The following is a 20,854-nucleotide window of genomic DNA, read 5'->3' on the forward strand; positions in this document are numbered from 1 at the left end:
ATGCCTGCAGGTGGATTTAGTTCAGTGTCATCTAAACATTGAACCAATGGAAAGAAACTTAACTAGCTTTAGGAAATTCAAGTTCAAATGTGGCGTCAGACTTTTGGAGCTTGCTGTACATGTATTTGTTTGACTGCAACAAAATATTCAGCGTAGCATGAAATCCTAGCCCTCTAGCTAAATAAATCAAGTAAAAATCATGACGCTGAGTTGGCAATGACTTCCCTTCTGCACTTCTCAAACAGCACAAAGCATTTACTTCTGCCTCACTAGCTTTCACACACTCAAGTTTAAATAAAATCATGTGATCTAGCCTGATAAATTTGTCAGATGAGCACTGAGCACTTCCACATCTGTTCCAATTTTGTCAGTAGTTTTTTTACATCTTCTGCATGGTGGAGTTGCAGCATTTGTGTCATGTGTCTCTAAATTATTTCTGTCCCTCTCCAGTCCATTTCACTGCTTGCTGCTGGATCGGTTGCAGGCCCTCCTGGAGTTGGACAGGATGTGTGGTTTTTCAGTTTAACTGCAGGCTTTCAGCCAGTTCCTCCAGCTTCCACTCTCCGCTCTTTTCCTCCTTCCCTCCCCTCCAGCTGAAGCCTTTAGAGGTCTTGATACTCGAGAGTCTGACCCAAGTTGTCGGGACCTTCTAAAGGTTAGTCCACCAGGTCAGGACCACTAGTCAGAGGCTAACAATGGAGGTCCTGGAGAGGCAGAGGAAAAACATCTGAACCAGACCCTGCACCGAGGTGAGGACTGCTCTCTTCAGGTTGCAATTCCCTTTAACCTCAAACAAGTCTGGGATGAGACTCGGACAAAGCATTGTGTTCTACTTTCACTGCATGCATGATAGCTGGTAGAAAGGTGCCATCCATCCACCCATTTTATATTTTTTTAGTTCACTTTACCTGCCAAGTATGAGTGAGGAATGACTTAGTTTACTTACTTGTAAATAGGTTTTGTTGCTCCACACCGATACAAACATATATTTGCCTGTTATTATCCTAACTCCATAGTATTACAGCAATGAAGTGTATCCACCTCATAACCATTTGAAATTTTAGGTAAAATACTTCAGTAAAATACTTGTTCTGTTGTTCAGGGAAATATTTGCTAAGACATTCAGTAAAGTTAAATAAACCTATGCATCCTACCCTTAATTTGAGGTTGATTGTGTTTCTGATCAGGCTTCTGACAAGTTCTGACTAGTTGCAGCTTTACACTACATTATACTCACAGCCATATAGAGAGTGAAGGTAAACTCTCACTCTATGCTGGTTTTATCAAGTGAGGCATCAGCAGATTTAAGTTTAACATTAACCCTTAACATCTGACTAACAAAAGCATAGCTGCCAGTATGTCGGTGTTTTTCCTTTACTTTTCTCGACAATAGTTCATTCAGTCTATTTCACACTTGGTGGTGTACTGCAGGAGACCCACAGAGGAGATGTGTTTAGATGAGCGGTCCTCACATTTTGGCTACAAGTTGTTTTCTGCTACACTTCCACATCAGCATTGTCATTGGAATTCTGGCTGTTTATTCACCAAATTTGCGAGAAAAAAATTCTGTTAACATAACAAAGATCCATACGTAATTGGCATGTCTGTGAAGATTCTCAGTCATCCAGGTCATGGTAATTGTAGGAGCTTCAGTAAAAATCAACTTGTAAGTGTCTTTTGTCGAATCTAGAACCTACAATAGAAGTCCAGCTGATTTTTATTGAAGCCCCTATGACGTAATTGGCAAACTCATACTTCACAAACAGGCTAATAATGAAGAAGTCAGTAAAATGTACTGCGACAACTCAGACCTGACTCGAGTACTCAATGAATGTAAATGTAATGTAATATAATAATAATGTATGAAGTGTATTATAAGCAGCTTGTAGTTAAGAAGCATGTAAACCATGTTTCACAATGTTAGACACAACAATAGAATGTGGTCTTTGTTATATTATAGCTTCAGAACAGCTTTATCCAATATTTTTATGGCCTCTGCTCTTCATTGTGATGATTAAAACTGCTAACATCAAATCGGCTCTGTGTTGCGGGGAGTTTCACACCTTTATATATACACTATACATGTGATAGTTGCCCACAGACCGCCCTCCCTCCACCCCCTCCCACCTGTAGCGTTTTCATTTTGGCACCTTCTCCTCCATAACTATCTTGGCTCGTATCTCAGAGTGCTTTACCGAGCCCGACGCCTGCTCCCTCATTCACTAATTGCTAATCAGAGCTCACGGCCCTGCTGGTCCACAGTTAACCTCTAGGCACTTGGGAGATGCTCCTCCACCTCCTCTGCATATGGCCGTTGTGGATTTTGGGTGGCAGCCAGGGTGCCCTCTCGCGCCCGCCTGCTCTCCTGCCCTCCTGCCCACCCGCCAAACGTTGGCCTGGTTCTGAGGCACAAAGGCATTTGTATGCCAGTCGTGTTTCAGAGGGGCCGCCGGATCGTTAAGACTGTGGGAAAGAGGGCATTTCTGCACTCAAACAGCCCCGTTTTCACACATTCCTGAGGAGGGCATATTGAGCTCATTATCATAGCTAACTACAATGGCTCTTTGTGCGGGATACGGGACTTGGGACGGTGCCAGATTTCCTCGGGTGCATGTGCAGATGAACATGTGTGCATCTCTCCTCATAATTTTTGTGCGTAAACTGAAATATAATGGATAAATTCAATAATGCTTCATGTGAATTACAGAATGTATAATAAGCCTATTAAAAGACGCAGCTCCGTCCTCATCAGAAAAACAACTAAAGATTACATTCTATTTCATTCCTTTTAGCATTGAAAACTGTACTGTATGCTGTACACAACACAGATACATTTTCACCATAATAAGCAACCAGTATGTAGCATTACTGGTAAAACAACAGGCTTTTCTTTAACTGCATGAATTATCTGAAAATATACTCTAAGTTAGGTGGGGTTTAAAAGACTGATAGCACATTGAAAATCTAAAATCTGAAATAATCAGAATGTTTGATAATTTAAAATGTGACTGAAATAAAAAAAAAAGACAGATATTTCAGAATCTGTTCTATTTGAAGGTCCCCAGTCAAATTTCATATCGGATATCCATGAGTTGTATCCTTCCACTGAAGCAGCATTCAGATGACATTTGAGCAGAGCCTTGTTCAACTAAATCAACCCGCAGTCCTTGCTGAGCTGTTAAAAATATGTCTGTGCCTCAGGTTTCCCACAGAACATTGCTCATTAAATTGCATGATGATAGTGGGAAACACAGTGTTAAACCTGCTAGGGACATGAGCAAGCGAGCTTTATCAGTGTTAACTCATGGCCAGACTGAAGGTTTCTAAGGAGGCAGTGCTTGGAGGTCTACAATCTGGAAATGGGATCAGTGGTATCCAAAGCAGGATAGGGTAGACCAAATATGAGTGCATCATCAGAAGATCAATACATCAGGCTTTGTTGACTGAGAGATAGAAACTCAGTCATAGATACAGAGCTTCTTAGATAATACTCCAGTCAGCAGAAGTCCGTCAAAAGAAGGCCGTGGGTCATTCCTACTATTCGGTGCCATTTGAGTCCCCATGGCAGAGTATTGCATATTTTTGGTAAAAATGTCCTAATACTAATTTTCAAAAGCCTGGCTTATATGGTTAACAGTTCTCTACCATAATATACAATGATATGTATGCAGGAATATTTCAATTTTAAACAATTACCCTTATTTTTGGATAAGTAGGCCAAATTCCCATGTCCCAAATCATGTTTGCTCAATCAGAAATACATATAAAAGTAATAGTAATAAAATAAACCCAACACTTTTCACTATTGTTGCACAGCTTCGTTTATAATCTACCTCCCCAAATGTTATTTTTGTTATTTATACATTTTTACTGCTTAAAATATTCAAAATATGTTGTGTCCCTGAGTCAACTGTCCACCCTGTTACTTTGATACAAAGATCTCTGCACACGCCCCCCAATACATCATCTAGTCACATGATACAGGAAGTGGCTTACACTTTTGGAGGGAAAATCAAACTAATGGAAGTAAAGTAAGTACCTCTCTTTAAACAACCTTTTTTAAGTGTTTTAGAATGCTTGACTGACGTGGTAAAGCATAAGATGTCCACCCTGTTACCCTGTTTTATAGCAGAAAATTATATTTTTTGGTAATTTCAAAAATATGGTTAATAAATATGTTAAAAATCTTCCTTGGTTGTCACTAAGTGCTATCTTGTTTTTCATCACATTAGCAGTAAGGGACAGCTTTAGCATTAAATGTCCCCCCTGTTACCGTTTTGTAGAGTAACAGGGTGGACACACAGTAACAGGGTGGACATAACAGAGGTGGATAAACATCTTTCTTCAGCATATGTTGTCTTCTATTATTATTTTTGGTTATAAATTGATTATTTTATTTTTATTTTCAGTTATTGAATGAATTTCCTATTTTAAATTATTAAATGAATTTCTAATTGTTAATGAATTATATTGTTCAGTGAATTCGTATGTAAAGCTGATGCTAATGACGTTTTTGATGTTTTTCATACGACTAGTTAATGATATTTTTATTTACTTGTTGGAAGTATTTTTTAAAATAATTTTAATGTTCATGTAAAGGTTAAATAAATTTACTTTTTTAAATAAACTTTTGTTCACAAATATTAGGTCCATTCTGTGACGTCTTGTCCACCCTGTTACTCTTCTGTCCACCCTGTTACTCATCTGTCCACCCTGTTACCTTATTTTTTGATGAGAATTAGATAAACAGTCTGAAATATTTAGCATGTCTTTGTGTTTACTTGCAGTTTCTAATTAGTATAATGAAATCACTAAAAAAATAAAGGTAGATTCCATTGAAATTATCTTAAAATTGAAAAGAAATGTGTTCAAATTGTGTTGTGCCTTACAATAGAGCACATTTTTTGTACATATACTTCTTTGTTAATATTTCTCAAAATAGATATTTCAAGGGTAAATTAAGGGACATTTTAGCTCTTACTAAATGTAATTATTATAGCTAGAGTGGTTTGGAAACATAGTGTAATAGATGTGAGAATGTCCCGTAACAGGGTGGACATTTGCTGTCTGTCACATGCAAAGAATTTGGTAAAAATATTAGATTATTGATATCCTGAGCTGGACCAATATAGTTTTCTTATAGTTTGATAAGTAATCCTTCAGACACAAGACGAAAAAATTGGAAATTTTAACATTTTTTTAATAGATTAAACAAGGCCGAAATGGCACCGAATAGTAGGAATGACCCACGTCTAGTAGTGTCTCAGAGGATGAGGAGGTTCTCTAAACCACCTCTCCAGAGGCAAAACAAGGCCAAACACTTATTGTGGGCTCAGATACAGCAGTATTTCACAGTGGAGGAAGGAAGAAATCTCTACTTACTGATGAATCTTAGTGTGAGATAAATGGCAGTAACAGAGTGAGACCAACAGAAGAAAGAATGACACTGCAGTGGATTAAACCAACAATGAAACATGATGCTGGAAATATTTCAATCTGCTACCCTGGAGTTGGATACCTGCAGCAAATCGACCCTCCATTCTTCAGAGACATGCTCCACTCTCTGGTTTGCGTCTCTAAGAAGGATTCATCCTGTTGTACAATGAGCCCAAACACTCATCAAAGGTTTGACTTGAAGACCAAAGAAGGTGAAGGAGTGGTGAGAGTCATGGACTTTCCTCCACAGTAACCTGACCTCAACCCCACTGAACGCTTACAGAGAAAGAAAACTAAATGTTCCATCCATCCATCCATTATCTATACACTGCTTAATCCTCATTTTCCCAGCTGACTTTGGGTGAAGGCAGGGGACACACTGGACAGCTCACCAGTCTATCACATGACTACACATAGAGACAAACAATCACTCTCACATTCACACCTACAGACATTTTAGAATTATCGGTTAATCTGAGCATGCTTTTGGGCTGTGGAAGGAAGCCTGAGCACCCTGAGAAAACTCATACATGCACAGGGAGAGCATGTGAACTCGATGCAGAAAGATCCCAGAATGGTCGGGTCGTGAACCGCGGATCTTCTAGCTGCAAGACGCCCTAAATATTCCTGATATCGCAAATTGTTAAGCTGATGGAATATTGAAGCCTTTTCACTTGTGGTCCGTGAGTTTTGGACACCACTGTATATTCCACTTCAGTCTGCTCTTTTGCACTTTTTACTGCTACACATATGTGAATCAAAGCAGCAGCCTTGCAGCTGCATGTCCATGACCGACAGCTTTGTGGTCATCATTGCATATTTTAAATAAAGCCCTAAAAATGTTTAACACATGACATAGTACCATCTAAAGGCCTCTGAAGTTAATTTAAGTCATGTCTTAGGATGGTTGTTTATCGGGACTACTTTCAGCTGTGGATTAATCTACATTTGGTGCTACTGTGAGCATTTCTGCAAGACGACATACTGTATACTAGAAAATCAATAAACACGAGTGGTGCTCTTACATTGTCACAATACTGCTGCTTAATAGCCTAGCCGCGCTAGACAACCCACGGCAACGAATTTAATTCTCTGCCAGGGTGGGTCTAGTTACCCTCCATAAGGCTCGAGGCTGGATTCTCCTAAAACTGGCCGGGCCAATCACCATGAAGTGTAGAGTCCGAAGGCGGGCGTAACTAAGTGACGACAGAGGCGCGACGATTCTGACAGAAACAACCAGTGCACAATAAACAGTTATCTTTCAACTCGGCTTTGGCCACAGCCCTTAAAGATTTGAAGCTAAAATTCAACTTGAAAGATAAATGACGGACGGCACTGAAGTGTTTCATTGAGAAGAAAGACGTATTTGGACTTATGCCGACGGGATATGGCAAATCCTTAATATACCAGTTGGCTCTGCTGGTTGGGAAGCTAATGGGACTTAGCCACAATCCGCCGGCGCTCTACGAACTCCGTCAGCCTATTCGTTGCGCTGATTGGTTGTATACCTACCCAAATGCTGCAGAGTAATTTGATAGACAACCTTTTAGCCCGCCTCCCTCCCTGTCGGGCGGCCCTAGACCCTTGTGCCTTCAGAAACATGGGTCTAGCGCGGCTAGGCTAAGTGCTTAATCCACACGTTCAAATGAAGCACCAGCAGAACATGCAACACTGAAGTTTCTACTAACATAAGATGTGGCCTTGGTGCACGCACAATACCTGTCATGAGGTAAAACCATTGTTGGTTGTGACCTTTTCATGGAATTTGTCAATAACAACAAAAGTAGTGCATGAGAAGCTTTGAGCCGTGAGAGAAGCAAGAAGAGAAGCGTTGATCTTTTGTGGTCACAGAATCGTTAGCTCTGTCTGTGTCGGCAGCCCTGTTGCGACTACATGTGTAATGTGGCAGGTATGTTTGAGTCGATGAGTGTGCGCTGGAGAAGCTGTGATTATAGCGGGAGTGGGGGTGGGAGGTGTGTATTGTGTTACACAGGAACGCATTAGCAGCCAGCCACTCTCAAAGTGGTGCGCTTGTTTCCTACCAGGATGCTCCCAGCAGCCACGCTGATCGAAGCCAGCTTCAACAGCATTCCCCCAGCTTTAGTGCCCTCAACACACACACACACACACACACACAAACACACACATGCCGCAGTAAAACATTTTCTACAGCAAAAATGGCGACAGCAGCAGAATCAATTGGTATCTTCCCTCTCCGGGGGCGCCAGTGAAACAGAGCCGAATAGAAGAAGTTATTGAAACAAATGTAGAGCGAGACCATCGTGTTCCCACTCACACACTGAAAATAGAGACACCCCCCACCACCACCACACACACACACACACACACACACACACACACACACCCATTCCTGAACATATCACTCCATCGTCTGGACCCCTGTCTTTGACTCCCCCTCGCTGCATGTGGCCAAACAGAAAGGGAGGGCGATTCTTCCTCTGCCGGGAAAAAGGTTAAAAGGGGCTGTCTTTCATCAGCTCATCATCCTCAGCTCACCCTGCATAATTTATGGGCTAGTTACTGTAATCAAAAATTCTTCTTTATTTATTTATATTTTTGGTCGGGTTGGTGGGAGGTGCATGGTAGAGGCAGAGCTCTGCCGCACAAACAGTTTCCCGCGAGCCCGGGCCTTTTCATGTGAAATGAGATACTGCTGTGATGTCCCTCGGGGAGGAAGGCACACACACAACACATACACAAAGTTGTGGAGAAAAACTCTTGTGTACACATGCAGCACAATATCTCAAACTTCCCTCTACTGTGCTCATGAATGTTAATGAGGGCAGAATGCACAGACAGATTCAGCCGCTGTAAACCGAGCCAGCGCTGTGACGGCGCTGCTTTACAGGCTATTGTTGGCCAGACTAATTGATCATGAGGTCATGTCGTGTTTCTTGCCTACGTTATCGCTTAATAGCCACACAGTTGCATCATGGATCTCCTAGCAACTGCTTCTTTCACCATGTACGAGATGGCTGTGGGAAATTAATGGAAAAATATGGAGCAAAACATGTAATGAAATGTATCTCTGCTGTAAGAGAACCCATTGACTATGCAAGCAAAGGAAAGACAAAATAATTTGAGCCACTGAATTTATAGCGATGAAATTTCTTTTAAAAACCAAGCTCAAATAAAGAAAATAGATTTCTGAAGAAAAAAGTTTTGAAAGAGTTGCACCTGATGGCAGATGTTATTTTTTTTGTCAGCTTGCGAGTATTGACAGAAATAAAGCACTTCCTGTGGTTGTAGCAAGTAACTTGTATTCATGTGTGAGTGTGTGTGTGTGTGTGTGTCCTATAGCATTTTGTAAGAAGAAAACTGATTAATAAGGGTTGTATCTAGGGGCAAAGTTCATTTTTCCCATTAGCTAGTAAACGCTGGCAGCTACAGTAACTGTTACAAGTGACTCAAATTAAAAACTGTTTGATTTATGTTTCATTTTAATTAGTTGGTTATCCACACTCAATGAAAAATAGTGTGGCTCTTTTTTTAATCAGCATGCCACGTCTATCAGACCGATATCTCGATGCATTGCTCTGTTTATTGAGATTTACACAATAAATCTGCTGTGAAATGTGAACAGTACATTTCTGAAAAATGATGCCAAAGCTCTGATGGCAAACTGCAACAAAAGGAATGCTTTTTCTATTGAATGTATTTATTTGTTCTTATTATTATTATTGCTAAATTCTCTGACAAATAATAGATGTATTTCAGCACAGTGAACATATTGCAGGAGGTCAGTGCAGAACAATGACCAGAGAAAGATATATAAAAAAAAGAGATGGAATAAAAAATAAGGGGACTGGGGGCAGATTTGATCCACAGGTGTCACTGTTGTGGTCTGAGATGGAGTGAGATTGCCAAACCTTGGCAGCCCAGAGTCATGCTTAGTATTTGGACATTATTATTTAATTTACAATCCAATTCAATCTGTGTTAAACTGAACTTGAACTATTTGAATTCAGTTTTTTTGATTATTGGAGAGTTATCTCCGTTAGAATCTTAATTTGTGATCCAAATCCCCCCAAATTTTACATGGCTATAATAATAATGATTCAGTTAAAAATTTAAATGTGTTATTCATTCCTAGTTATTATCTTATATTTATGTCTCAGATTCCTTCTAGATGTAATACTCATCACATTCCCGTGACTAGATATTTAAAGCATCACAGTAGACAAAGCTGGATTGCCATCTGGGCCAAGTGCACAACTGCTGGGTGCCCCGGATCCTTATGGTTCTCAAAAGCCACCACAGTTTCATACACTTTCACTGGTTCTGGCAAATTGATTAGTTATAAATCCTATTTGCAGCACTAAAGCACAAACACAACTAAGGTACGTGGTGCATGACTGGCTAATTATCTGGCACTGTGTCATGTAGGTGCCCTGTCCATGGTGTGTGTGTGTGTGCTGTCAGTCAGATCTTAATCTGCAATGCAAACCTCTGGTCATTAGAGAGCAGGACAAGGACACCCTGTGTAATTCATTCTGTTTTTTCATTGAAGCTCTCAACTTTCTGGTATTCCTAAATCAGTTTGTCTGAACAATGTTCTGGTGTCAAACTATAAAAAAATGCTAAAAGGCATGACTTAAATGTTTTTATCTTCTAAACAGTGTGTCACTTCACTAGCAGCCCATAGGTTGTAGTGCTTACATTTAGTGTTTTTACCCAAAATGCACAGTGTATCTTCTAACTCTAACAAGCATGTTGCATACATTAGTTTTTTTTTTTCATTTAACTTCCACAGAAAATGTTTCCTGCTGCATGTTTTTTTTTATCATGATTTGCTTACATACCAGCTTCTAGTCATCTGCTCTCTTTCCTTTGAAGGTTTCTTGGCACATCAGCGTCACCACCCGCTCCTCAGTGGAACAGAATGAAACTGACTCCATGATGTGAACATGAACACAACATGAACTAAACACCCACTAATGAAAATGCATGAGCGTACTGTAAGTGAGACAGATCATTTCACTTGTAAGTGTCTATCATCCATAGAAACAGGACACATCTTGAATTCTGGAGTTGTCCTTTATTAACAAGGAAATTATAATTAACATTATTTGCTCAGCTTTCAGGCACCACAGTGCTGCAGTGGCTCCTGAGTTCCAACCTCGTCTCAGCGTCTTTCTGTGTGGAGTTTGCATTTTCTTCGTATACTCCAGGTTCCTCACACAATGTAAAAACGTGCTGAGGTTAATTGGTAACTGTAAATTGTTCATAGGTGTGAATGTGAGTGTGATTGTTTGTCTCTATGTGTAATCCTGTGATAAACTGGTGACCTGTCCAGGGTGTCCCCTACCTTCACCTTAAGTCAGCTGGGATAGACTCCAGCTCTCCGTGACCCTACAGAGGATAAAGCGGTGTATGGATGAATGGATGCTCATCCTTTGCCATAAAATACATTTAAATCAACTGTCATTTTTCTCTAAATTGCACAGATTGACAATGATTATAAAGGAAATGGAGAAAGCATTAGTTGCAATTGTTCCTGTTTTGTATATTCAAGGTTTCGTGATTTATTAGGTAAGTGAAACATAGTTCATAAAGTGGCATCAGTATCCATCAGTTTCCCAGTAAAACAAACAACTCCTAACTTGAATTCTTCATGACTTTGAGCTGTCGTGCATTACAGATCTACTTGGTAAAGGGCAAATGTTCTTTTAAGTGATGTTCCTGCTGCGTCTTGTTTGAATTGTAATCTTACCTGTAGCTTTCAGCTGCAGTGGAAATTCCTTACTTTTGTGTTTGAAACTGATCTGATGATCAACAAAGTGCATGCACTCCATGCTATGAAATATCAACTACTCAGGAAACGTATTTCTAACTCATTTCCATTGAGTGGACCTCTGAATTATGTGTCTCAGTGTGGCTTGTTTTTATATCAAATCAAAACTTTAAAATTGTGTCAGTCTTTCTACGAAACTGATGAAATACAAAACTTTCATTTATCTAACAAAAGCGGATTTTTTTTCAACCTGGTGCATTTCCTGTAAACTGTGGCTGTTGTTGTTCAAAGGATCAGAATCAGAATCAGAATCAGAATCACTTTATTCATCCCCCAAGGGAAATTCAGTTGTCAGGGTTCTTATCTGTATCATGCTAACTTTTCACTCTCTACATCCATTGTACAGATTCAAGGAAACAAGAATTAGCACAAACTGGCACGCAAACAGCAGATATCAGGATGAAAAGCTTGAGCACCATGCTGATTTCAAAAAAGCTAGACTTTTACATGAACCCTTGTAAAAGTTTGCGTTCATGTCAGACTGAAGGCAAACACAGAAATTAGGATTCAGCTGATTTTGACAAGAGACATAATGATCTTGCATCAGGTCAGCTGGTGTATTCTATTGTGAGGTAGAGTATAGCATCAGTGGTAGAAAGGTTGCAGCAAATGAGACATCCAGTGCAAAAAATGTCTTCTTATTTGTTACAACTGTTACTTGCTGTACGGAGAGCTGACACTGGGTCGAGGCGGTGATGGTCTTTTCTTGCAGTTGGTTTTGGGGAGGTGAAACACTACTGTCAGGACATGATGCTGCAGATTCGTTATCCACAGTTGGGGTCACACTGATCCATGGACACACGGAGATTTTCCAATTTTGCTATGCACATATTCCACTCTTTGCAGCAACAGTTTACCTAGGCAGTTGACAGCAGAGCAGTGAGTGCAGGAACACCAGCAATGTTCCTCGTCTTTTAAGATGTCTGGATGTCTTTCTGCCTCCATCTTCTGAGTCCTGTCTGTGGACAAAAAAATACGGCCAACTATCAAATAGATATAGAAATGATTTGCCACTTGAGTTCACAGTAGTTGCCCCACTATACACTGTTTGCATGCTGTTTTATGCATTTGCTGATTTGATTATTAGAAGACTCGTGTGCAGTTATGTTAGCACATGATTAACTGTGATTTTTCATGGAAAACATGAAATTGGGTGAATTTCATTCATTTTTTCTATATAATATAGGACCACAATGAAAAAAAGCGGAAAATCCAACCTTTAATTCAAGTGCATTTATTCAGTGGGGGGAAAAAAATCACACACTGAAAAATAATTCTTTTACATCAAATCATGTGTGCCACAATTATTAGCACCCCTGATATTAATACTTTGCACAACCCCCTATTGCCAACAAAACAGCACGTAATCTTGTCCTATATTACATTTTTCAACAATTTTCAGTGTGAGTATGCTTCTGCAATGAAAATTGAATAGATAGATAGATATTTGTTTTGTTTTTAATAAAATACAGATTAAAGGCAAGATTACCATTAGTTTGACTGGACAGTTAAGGTGCTAACATACCTTTAAATGCACATAAAAAGAATCTTTATACAGCAGAACCTTTTTTTTAGGAAATACAAAGCTCTAATTCTTACTGAAGAGCTATCTTGTGTCATCATGCTATATTCCTCTATATGTTGTCTTAGGACTCACACTGTCACTGCAGCTGTGTGATACTGGATTTCTTTGTGCTTAGAACTGTCATTTCTGTTCCTGTGATGTCCCCTGCAGAGCCACAGAAAGGCGGGAAATCTCTCTATCATTACAGCTGCAGCATGTTGCATGTGATTGAGCTGCATGAAAACACGCATGTGGGTCGGAATGTTTGTAGGCTGTGTTTACAGTGTGTGTATGTGTAGATGAAGCTGGCTAACGAGCGATGAACACACAGCCATCTCACAGTATTGGAATCTGAAACCGCAGCCTGAAAATACTGTCCTGACAGTCAGGGTAAAAAAGGAAGTAGTTGACCACAGAAACCTGCGATTTGACATGATTCAACCGCTGGTCATCCACCTCATCAAACCAGTCCATACCAGTGTTCTTGATAATGCAGCCTGCTTCCCACAAGCCTACCGGCAATCTGACCTGAGAAGCTGTGTGATGAGTCTTGAGTCTGGCCACACACATTCCTACCCAGCCACCAGACTCTCCACCCTGTGGGCTGAGGGCTCAAGCTCATTCCTGGACTCTTCCTCTGCACTTCTGGTAACTGCATGTGTTCACACTAAAGGATGCAAACGTTTTCTTAAATCTTGTGATTAAAAAAAAGAAAGAAATCACCTTATAGTCAAAGGATACAACAAGAGAGCAATGTGCTAATGCTTTATTTTAATAGACCTGAAATTCAAAACATTTGGAGCAAGAAAAGCCCTCGTATCATATCTGATGGGTAAGTCTTGATAAGTCTGCAGCGGTCAATTTCTAGTGGGATCACAATCATGTGATAGTCAGCAGGCAGGTGACACTGTGTTTACTTGTAGTCATAGTTACAATGATGTCTATCTTGAAATGATGCAGAAATATTTAACAAATTCATGGATCCAGACTATACACCGCATTACTGCCAAAAACTAACAAGGTGGTCCTTGGGTAATTTCTGACCTTCCCTGAAAATTTCATCCAAATCTGTTTGTCTGTTTTTGAGTAATGTTGCTAACAGACAGACAGACAGACAAACATACGGCGATTGTCACATAACTCTGCTCGGTTCCTTGGGGGAGTAAATATAAGAACAACAGCAACACAGCCAGATGAACCTGATAGGACTCTGTGTACAGCACCGGGCACTAGCCTGGACATACATCTTCATTCAAGAGTTTTCCTAGATTTTAGAATAGCACTGAACACACAATCTGTGCAACAATATGTATGAAACTATGTAGTGAACAAAAGGCAAAACAGTCTTGAAGGACTTCTCACATATGCTGAGCACTTCTTTGCTACTTTTTCTTCACTTTGTGTTCACATCCATCCCAAATGGGTTTAGTTCAGGTGATTGTGGAGGACAGGTTGTCTGATGCAGCACTCCTAGGACTCCAGAGCATTACTATTTTGCAACCAAATTTCTGTCAAGATATGCGCCGGACATTTAGCAAATGTGTCTCCATCGCCATTCTGCGTTACATTGCCAGTCATTGACAGTGCAGCTCCCACTGCTTCAACAAACTGTGCTGCTGTGCCCTGCACCCTGACTCACAGGTGTTTCTATCATTTGTGGCTAGCCCATAGGGTCGAGTCAACACAGTTAAGTGTTTTATTTTAGCTCCATTATGTTTTGAGTACAAGTTGAACACTTAGTGACATGTAATATACTACATTAGCTGGTCCATTTTGCTTTGTGAAAGACAACAGTGAATTATAAAATGTCTTTTTGGATGTTTTAATGTCCTTCATGCACTTTATTGTTGTAATTACATTCTACAAGGGCACTTTTATTTGTTAACTTGCGGTGCTTTGGCTGTTTCCTACCGTCACACAGTATTATCCAAGCTCATTAGATATTCCAGTTGTAAACAGTGGGAGTGCCGAAACCACATGTGAGCACAATCATGTGGTCCCTGTGGGCTTAAGAAGGGTTCAGTGGATTCTTTCATTTGGGAGAGGTCGGCCAGTAGCCCCCCACCCCCACTCCCAAGTAATTATGAATGCACTGTAGACTAGTCAGTGATAAACCCACCACTAGTCCTTGCTGCAGCTCCACTCCAACTGTGCACATTCTCAGCTTCTTTGTTATTTTCTCCTGTGGGAGAGAAGCTGGAGTGAGCAGCTTATTATATGCATCTTCTTTATCATATGTTATTTAAGAGATCTGTGAGTCACAGCATCCTCTTCATAAGGAGCCCACCAGTTACATTTATTATTATTGTGGCACCAACAGGTGTTGTGAAACATTTAGGGTGCAACTGAAGTATTTGCTGGGTCATGTAAAGGAAGAAGTCTAACCCTAATACAAGAAGTTAGTCTGGATTCCATCATTCCGCCTGTTGGTCAAACAGAAAACTTCAGGTGGTCCCTGAAGTTCTAAGTTCCACCATGAAGGCCTGGTTCATATTGTCTTCACTAGGAAGCACTGATTTGGGCAGGTAACTCTGATAAACTTCTCCTCTGCAGCAGAAGGAACTTTTCTTCTTTTCTAGTGTAGTCCTCATTAAAACAGTGTTTAATTTCAAAATTCAAAGTTTCAAAATTCCTGAAATTCAACAGACTGACTGACCTTAATGCCCTAAAGAAATGATGGACTGTGTTTTCTCTTTGCTCAGCTGAGTGGTACATAGCATAATATGGATTCCTATAATAGTTGAATAGGACTGTTTGCTGTTACACAACCTTAGCACAACAAAACTGATGCCCTCAAACACACTTAGAAGGTAAGAAATTCCATCAATTAGCATTTCACAAAGCTCATCTATGCCAGGTGAGGACCTCATAGGATGACCAATAATGTGCATGAGGATCCATGAAGCTGGATGGTTGGATAGAAGAAAAAAAATTCCTACTCCCAACAAAATCAGTAACAATGCTATTACATTAATGAACAAATGAAGAGTACTCCTATTATTTCTATTATCAAAATTATTACTGAGAATTAAAATGTAGGTTGTTTTTATTTTAAACAGAAAATCAATTAGTTGTTCGGCTTTAAAACATAACTTCATCTGCTTCCTTAAAACTCAACCTTACAAACTGAAAGGCTTGACATTTACATTTTCTCAGTTAGAAGCAGTTCTCCATCTAACATGCAGAACTTACAGTAGTGGTTTCCCCTGCTTAAGACACTTTGTATCAATTGGCTCAAAGACAACATGTGAGGTGGCAGCTAACATGGATTGAAGGTAAAACCAATACAAAAGTACCTCTCCGTCCATCCATCATTTATACACTGCTTAGTCCTCATTAGGGTCACGGGGGGGGGGGTGTCCATGTTTTTGGACAGTGGGAGGAAGCCAGAGTACCTGGAGAAAACCAACGCATGCACAGGGAGAACATGCAAACTCCATGTAGAAAGATCCCAGGAAGGCCGGGACGCGAACCAGGGATCTTCTAGCTGCAAGACGACAGTGCTAACCACCAACCACTGTGCAGCTGCAAAAGTACCTAAAAGTGTGATTTCACTGTATTCTTAAAATCCCTGAAACCCTCCATAGAAATCAGTAAGTCTGTATGATCTCAATGGCTAAACTTACTGAAATTTACTGATTTGTTGTCACTCCAAACAGAGACGATGATGCTGACTTCCCTGTTCCTGGTGTTTCTTCTGTTTCTCCGTCTCTCTCTGCATCTCATGTTTGTCCTCATTTGTCCTCTCTGTGTGTGGGTGTGGCAAACCGTTCCTCGGAATCACGTACCATACCTGAGAATCATTTGCTGCTTTACTTGTTCTGCCTGCTTCTGTGGTAGTATTGTCAGCCAAAAAGCTCCTAATAGCATCTCCCAGTTCTAACCTGCAGCTTTATGCCTTAGGTCCCAGCCATCTCCATTTTTTTCCTCTCAAGCTCACTCTTTGCCAAGTCTCAGGCTGAGGCTCATCCAGTGTGACAGCATTTCCAGCCATTCGCCAAGCCACACAGCACACACACAGTCACCAGCCTTCAGACTCCGCACACTTCAAGATTCCCATGCCAGTCATTCACCTACAACAGTCTCCTGTATATGGATTCCCTCCACTGGTTTTCTCTCGTCTTCACGAAGAATGTTTTTGTGTCTTATAAATGTGCAATCCACTCTGTGTTCCGAGTTTGGGCCCAGAAAAGACCTGAAACATAACACTGGCAAAAACTCACTGTTACTCATTATGTCCATCTTTGTATACAGTCTACAGACTTCAGGATTATCCTTGACCACAATCCAAATAGTTTCAATTATTTAAAGAAACAGCAAGTAAGACTTAATTAACAAGCATTAAAGGGACACAACAACAACATTTTCTTCAAACTAAAATACCAAACGGTCTCTGGAGAGTTCAGGAAAAAAATGCATGTTGCTAATTTCCTTATGATGTTTTAAGAAACCACAAAAAACAGCCAGCTTAGCAAGTCTATCTTTAAGAGTTGATTTCACTGTACAATTAAATTGCAATGGTAAATGTATGCAATGCATATTTAGAGAATCATAATTGCAATTGGCAATTAGTTGTTTTTTTTTTGCCGTAGTGAGGAAACATTGTTCATTAATGTATTTGACAGATGATAAACTTGTTGAAGCTGATAGTATTGCTCGGCTTCATTAAATCACTTCTATAGACTTGCTTTTATGTGAAGTTTACTTTTAGATTTAATTAGTTTTCATGTTTAATTTCAGCTGCCTAGTTCTTTGGTGTGATGTCATCTTTAATTCTTTAATTTACACATTTTTAATTTTTATTTTCGAACTTTTAACCTTCGATCTTGTTCTTTCTTATTTCTTATTTGTTTTAATTGACTGCTTTGACTTGTCTCCTGATGTCTTGCTTGATTTTCTGTGTTGCATGTTTTAACTGTCAAAGCACCAAGGCTGTTCTTAAAGGTGCTATGTAGATAAAGTTAACATTACTCCACCAAAGGAAGGCGGCAGAGTTATGTGACAATTGGCGTACGTTTGTCTGTCTGTCTGTCTGTCTGTCTGCAACATTATTCAAAAACGGACAGACGGATTTAGATGAAATTTTCAGGGACGGTCAGAAATGACACAAGGACCAAGTGATTAGATTTTGGCAGTGATGCCGGTTATAGTCTGGATCCACAGATTTCTGTATCATTGCGAGATAGCGGCACAGTGTCAATGTAACTATGGCAACAAGTGAACACTACGTCAGCTGCCTGTTGACGATCACATGATTGTGATCCTACTACAAATGGATCGTTGAGGATGTATCAGGACATATCCATCGGAAATGATACAAGGAACAACTGTTTAAATTGGGGGGGGTCTGAATGCCATCAGTTCCCGCCGCACGCTACATATTTCAGTCATGCGATTCATTATCCATCCATAACGTACACATGCATAACACATGTCTGTGGTCAGAGCAAGGGAATTTTGTTCGTGGGTACATCTGTATTAATTGGCTACATGCTATGGTCCTGTGATTTCTGTCACAAAATGTTTAAAGATTTCAGCCATCGGAAATGATGCAACGACTGAGCACCCTTGGAGAATGTATTTCACTCTTTGACTGCTTTTCTTGTATTATTACTCTGCTAAGGAACACGGTGGAGTTATGTAGTGTTTGGAGTGCGTAAAAATAACTCAAAAATGGAATAACGGATTTGGATGAAATTTTCAGGGATGGTAAGAAATGACACAAGGACCACCTCATTAGATTTTGGCAGTTATAGTCTGAATCCACTGATTTGTTAAAGATTTATCTTTGCAAAATAGTGGCACAGCGTCACTGCAACTGACAGCAAGTGAACACTACGTCAGCTGCCTGCTGACGATCACATGAGTACGATCATACTACAAATTGACCACTGAGAACTTAACGGGACTTATTCGTCGGAAATGATGCAACAACTGAGCAGCCTTGGCGGTGTACTACGCTCTCTGAGTGCTTTTCTTGTTGATATTATATCAGTCATATATTCATATTCAGTGCATTTCTTTGATAAAATAGAAAATTTTGGAGAATGATATCTACTTGTCTTAACTATTTTATTCTTCAGCTTTTAATAACCTTTTTCCAACACTTGCTTAAATTTGGGAGGGTTCTAGTCTGGTTTAATGCTGGAAAGCTCCACAGAGACTTGAAACACAAAGTGTTTGCTTAAATTTGACCAAAACCACCATCTTTCCTTAATTTTAACTACAAACTATTGACCTTATTGTCTCTGGTGTGAAGGCTCTTCACACCCACCATTCCCTGCAACCACCTCCTGCTGACTTTATTGCCCTTCATAAAATGCTCCATTCTAAAAGATCTTTGCCTCTAGAAGTATTATTCTCACATATTATGTTGCATTTAAATCAAGCTGTAAAAACACAGAAAAGTAATTACCATCAGACAAGGTCACAACTCCTCTAAAGAGCTCAGGCAGGAAGTCATGTTTGTAACTCTACAATTGTCTGAAAATCAAAAACTAGATATTTTAGGTTGAATTAACTTAAAATGAATAGAATTTACAATAAACAAATTTATGAAAAGCAAATGAGAAAATATCCATTGATTCCACTACATTCCTGTGATGTTTCACAGAGTCGAAATCATGGAAGGTTGGGAAAAAAAACAAGTGAAAACAAACATGTTCATATTTGCCTGTGGCTTTTTTTCATACTGTGCAGCCCTCCTGACCTCTTCCAGGTTCCCCTGTCCGACTTATTAATGATTTAGTTGACCAAAAGCCAAAGCTAAAGTGGATAATACCCCTGTGGAGGAGTATTTCTTCAACTGTGATGCTAACTTTTTTGCTTGTCCTCCTGAAAACAGGTGCCATCAGCAATGAATGGTAGAAACTTCAGAGAGAAGAGAGACTGAAGGGAGATAAAGAGAGCGAAGGGGCCTTTGAGTAACAGCTCATCTTTTATTTGGCAACACTTCAAATGTAGCCCGTTTACCACGTCTAGACGAGACAGCTTTCAAAGCTAGGGTAGGGTACTGTTTTTTTTTACCCGAGTATATAAAAGCTATTTACTGTAACAGCAGAAGACAGACATCTCTTTTAGTTTTCCTACCACAGACGCTCTGCTTCTCCTCTACGTTGCAGATGAGTTTGTCAGATGCCTCCGTCCACCTCTCTTTCTCTCAGTATAACCCTCCTCCTCTCTCTTCCAGCAGTCTGTTTGAAGCTGTGAAAGAAGTGAGACAATCTGATCCCGTTTGATGGATAATTTGAAAAACTCGGCATGCGAGATCAGGGCTGAGGCGATGTTCGCTTTCTGGAGGCTGAGCTTCACAAAGCAGGTTTTTGGTTTTTTTGCTGCCCTTTAAATTCGACAGTCAGCGTGTTGAGACCGTTCATGTACTCGAACTACAGCCACTGTAGTGCCAATACAAGCTTTTCATGTGGCTCTTGATGCTATTGTGCTTTTGACAACCCTGATATTAAAAGATGCAGTGTGAGGAGAAGACTTTTTTACTTCAGAAATTGTGACTTTACATCAGGTGTATCTGAACAGACACCCTAGCTCCCCCTTGTTTTCCTGTTTGACTATTGCCATACAGACATTCCAGTAAAAGTCCATGCATCCATTTGCTGTGGCTGTGTATTTCCATGGAAGGTGGCAGGGGGCTGGTGCCTATTCCAGCTGGCATAGGTTGTAAAAGAGAAGTTGTCAGTCCACCACAGAGCTTCCAGTAAAAATATAAGTCAAAATAATTTCAGTGTCTCTTTATAGTAACAAATGTATCTCTTATCTTACAACAACATTCCACTTTGTCTAATTTTTTTCACAAAACCAACACTTCTTATTGCAACTAATTACGAGTTAATATATCTTTAGCGGCTGCACAGTGGTTAGCACTTTGGCCTCCTCACTTTGCTTCCCCGCCTTCCTAGGATCTTTCTCCATGGAGTTTGCATGTGCTCCCTGTACATGCATGGGTTTTCACTAGGTTTTCTGGCTTCCTCCCACACTCCAAAAACATGATGACGTCAATTAGTAACACTAAATCGTCTATAGGT

General features: G+C 40.0%; 2 long non-coding RNA genes across 2 annotated transcripts in view; one reads left to right on the forward strand and one right to left on the reverse strand.

Annotated features, from left to right (window-relative positions):
* The first annotated feature begins 617 nt into the window (after positions 1-617).
* LOC127536053 (uncharacterized) overlaps positions 618-20,854 on the forward strand; it is a 57,705-nt gene continuing 37,468 nt past the window's right edge. The window contains exon 1 of the long non-coding RNA XR_007945047.1: positions 618-749. This is a non-coding gene — a long non-coding RNA (uncharacterized LOC127536053). The remainder of the gene's footprint in view (positions 750-20,854) is intronic.
* LOC127536055 (uncharacterized) lies at positions 11,497-20,134 on the reverse strand. The gene is made up of 2 exons (XR_007945049.1): positions 19,905-20,134; positions 11,497-12,210 (listed from the first exon to the last, which is right to left on the reverse strand). It is a non-coding gene; the product is annotated as an uncharacterized LOC127536055 (long non-coding RNA).

Source organism: Acanthochromis polyacanthus, chromosome 11, assembly GCF_021347895.1.
Source record: "Acanthochromis polyacanthus isolate Apoly-LR-REF ecotype Palm Island chromosome 11, KAUST_Apoly_ChrSc, whole genome shotgun sequence".
In the NCBI taxonomy this organism is placed as follows: Eukaryota; Metazoa; Chordata; class Actinopteri; family Pomacentridae; genus Acanthochromis; species Acanthochromis polyacanthus.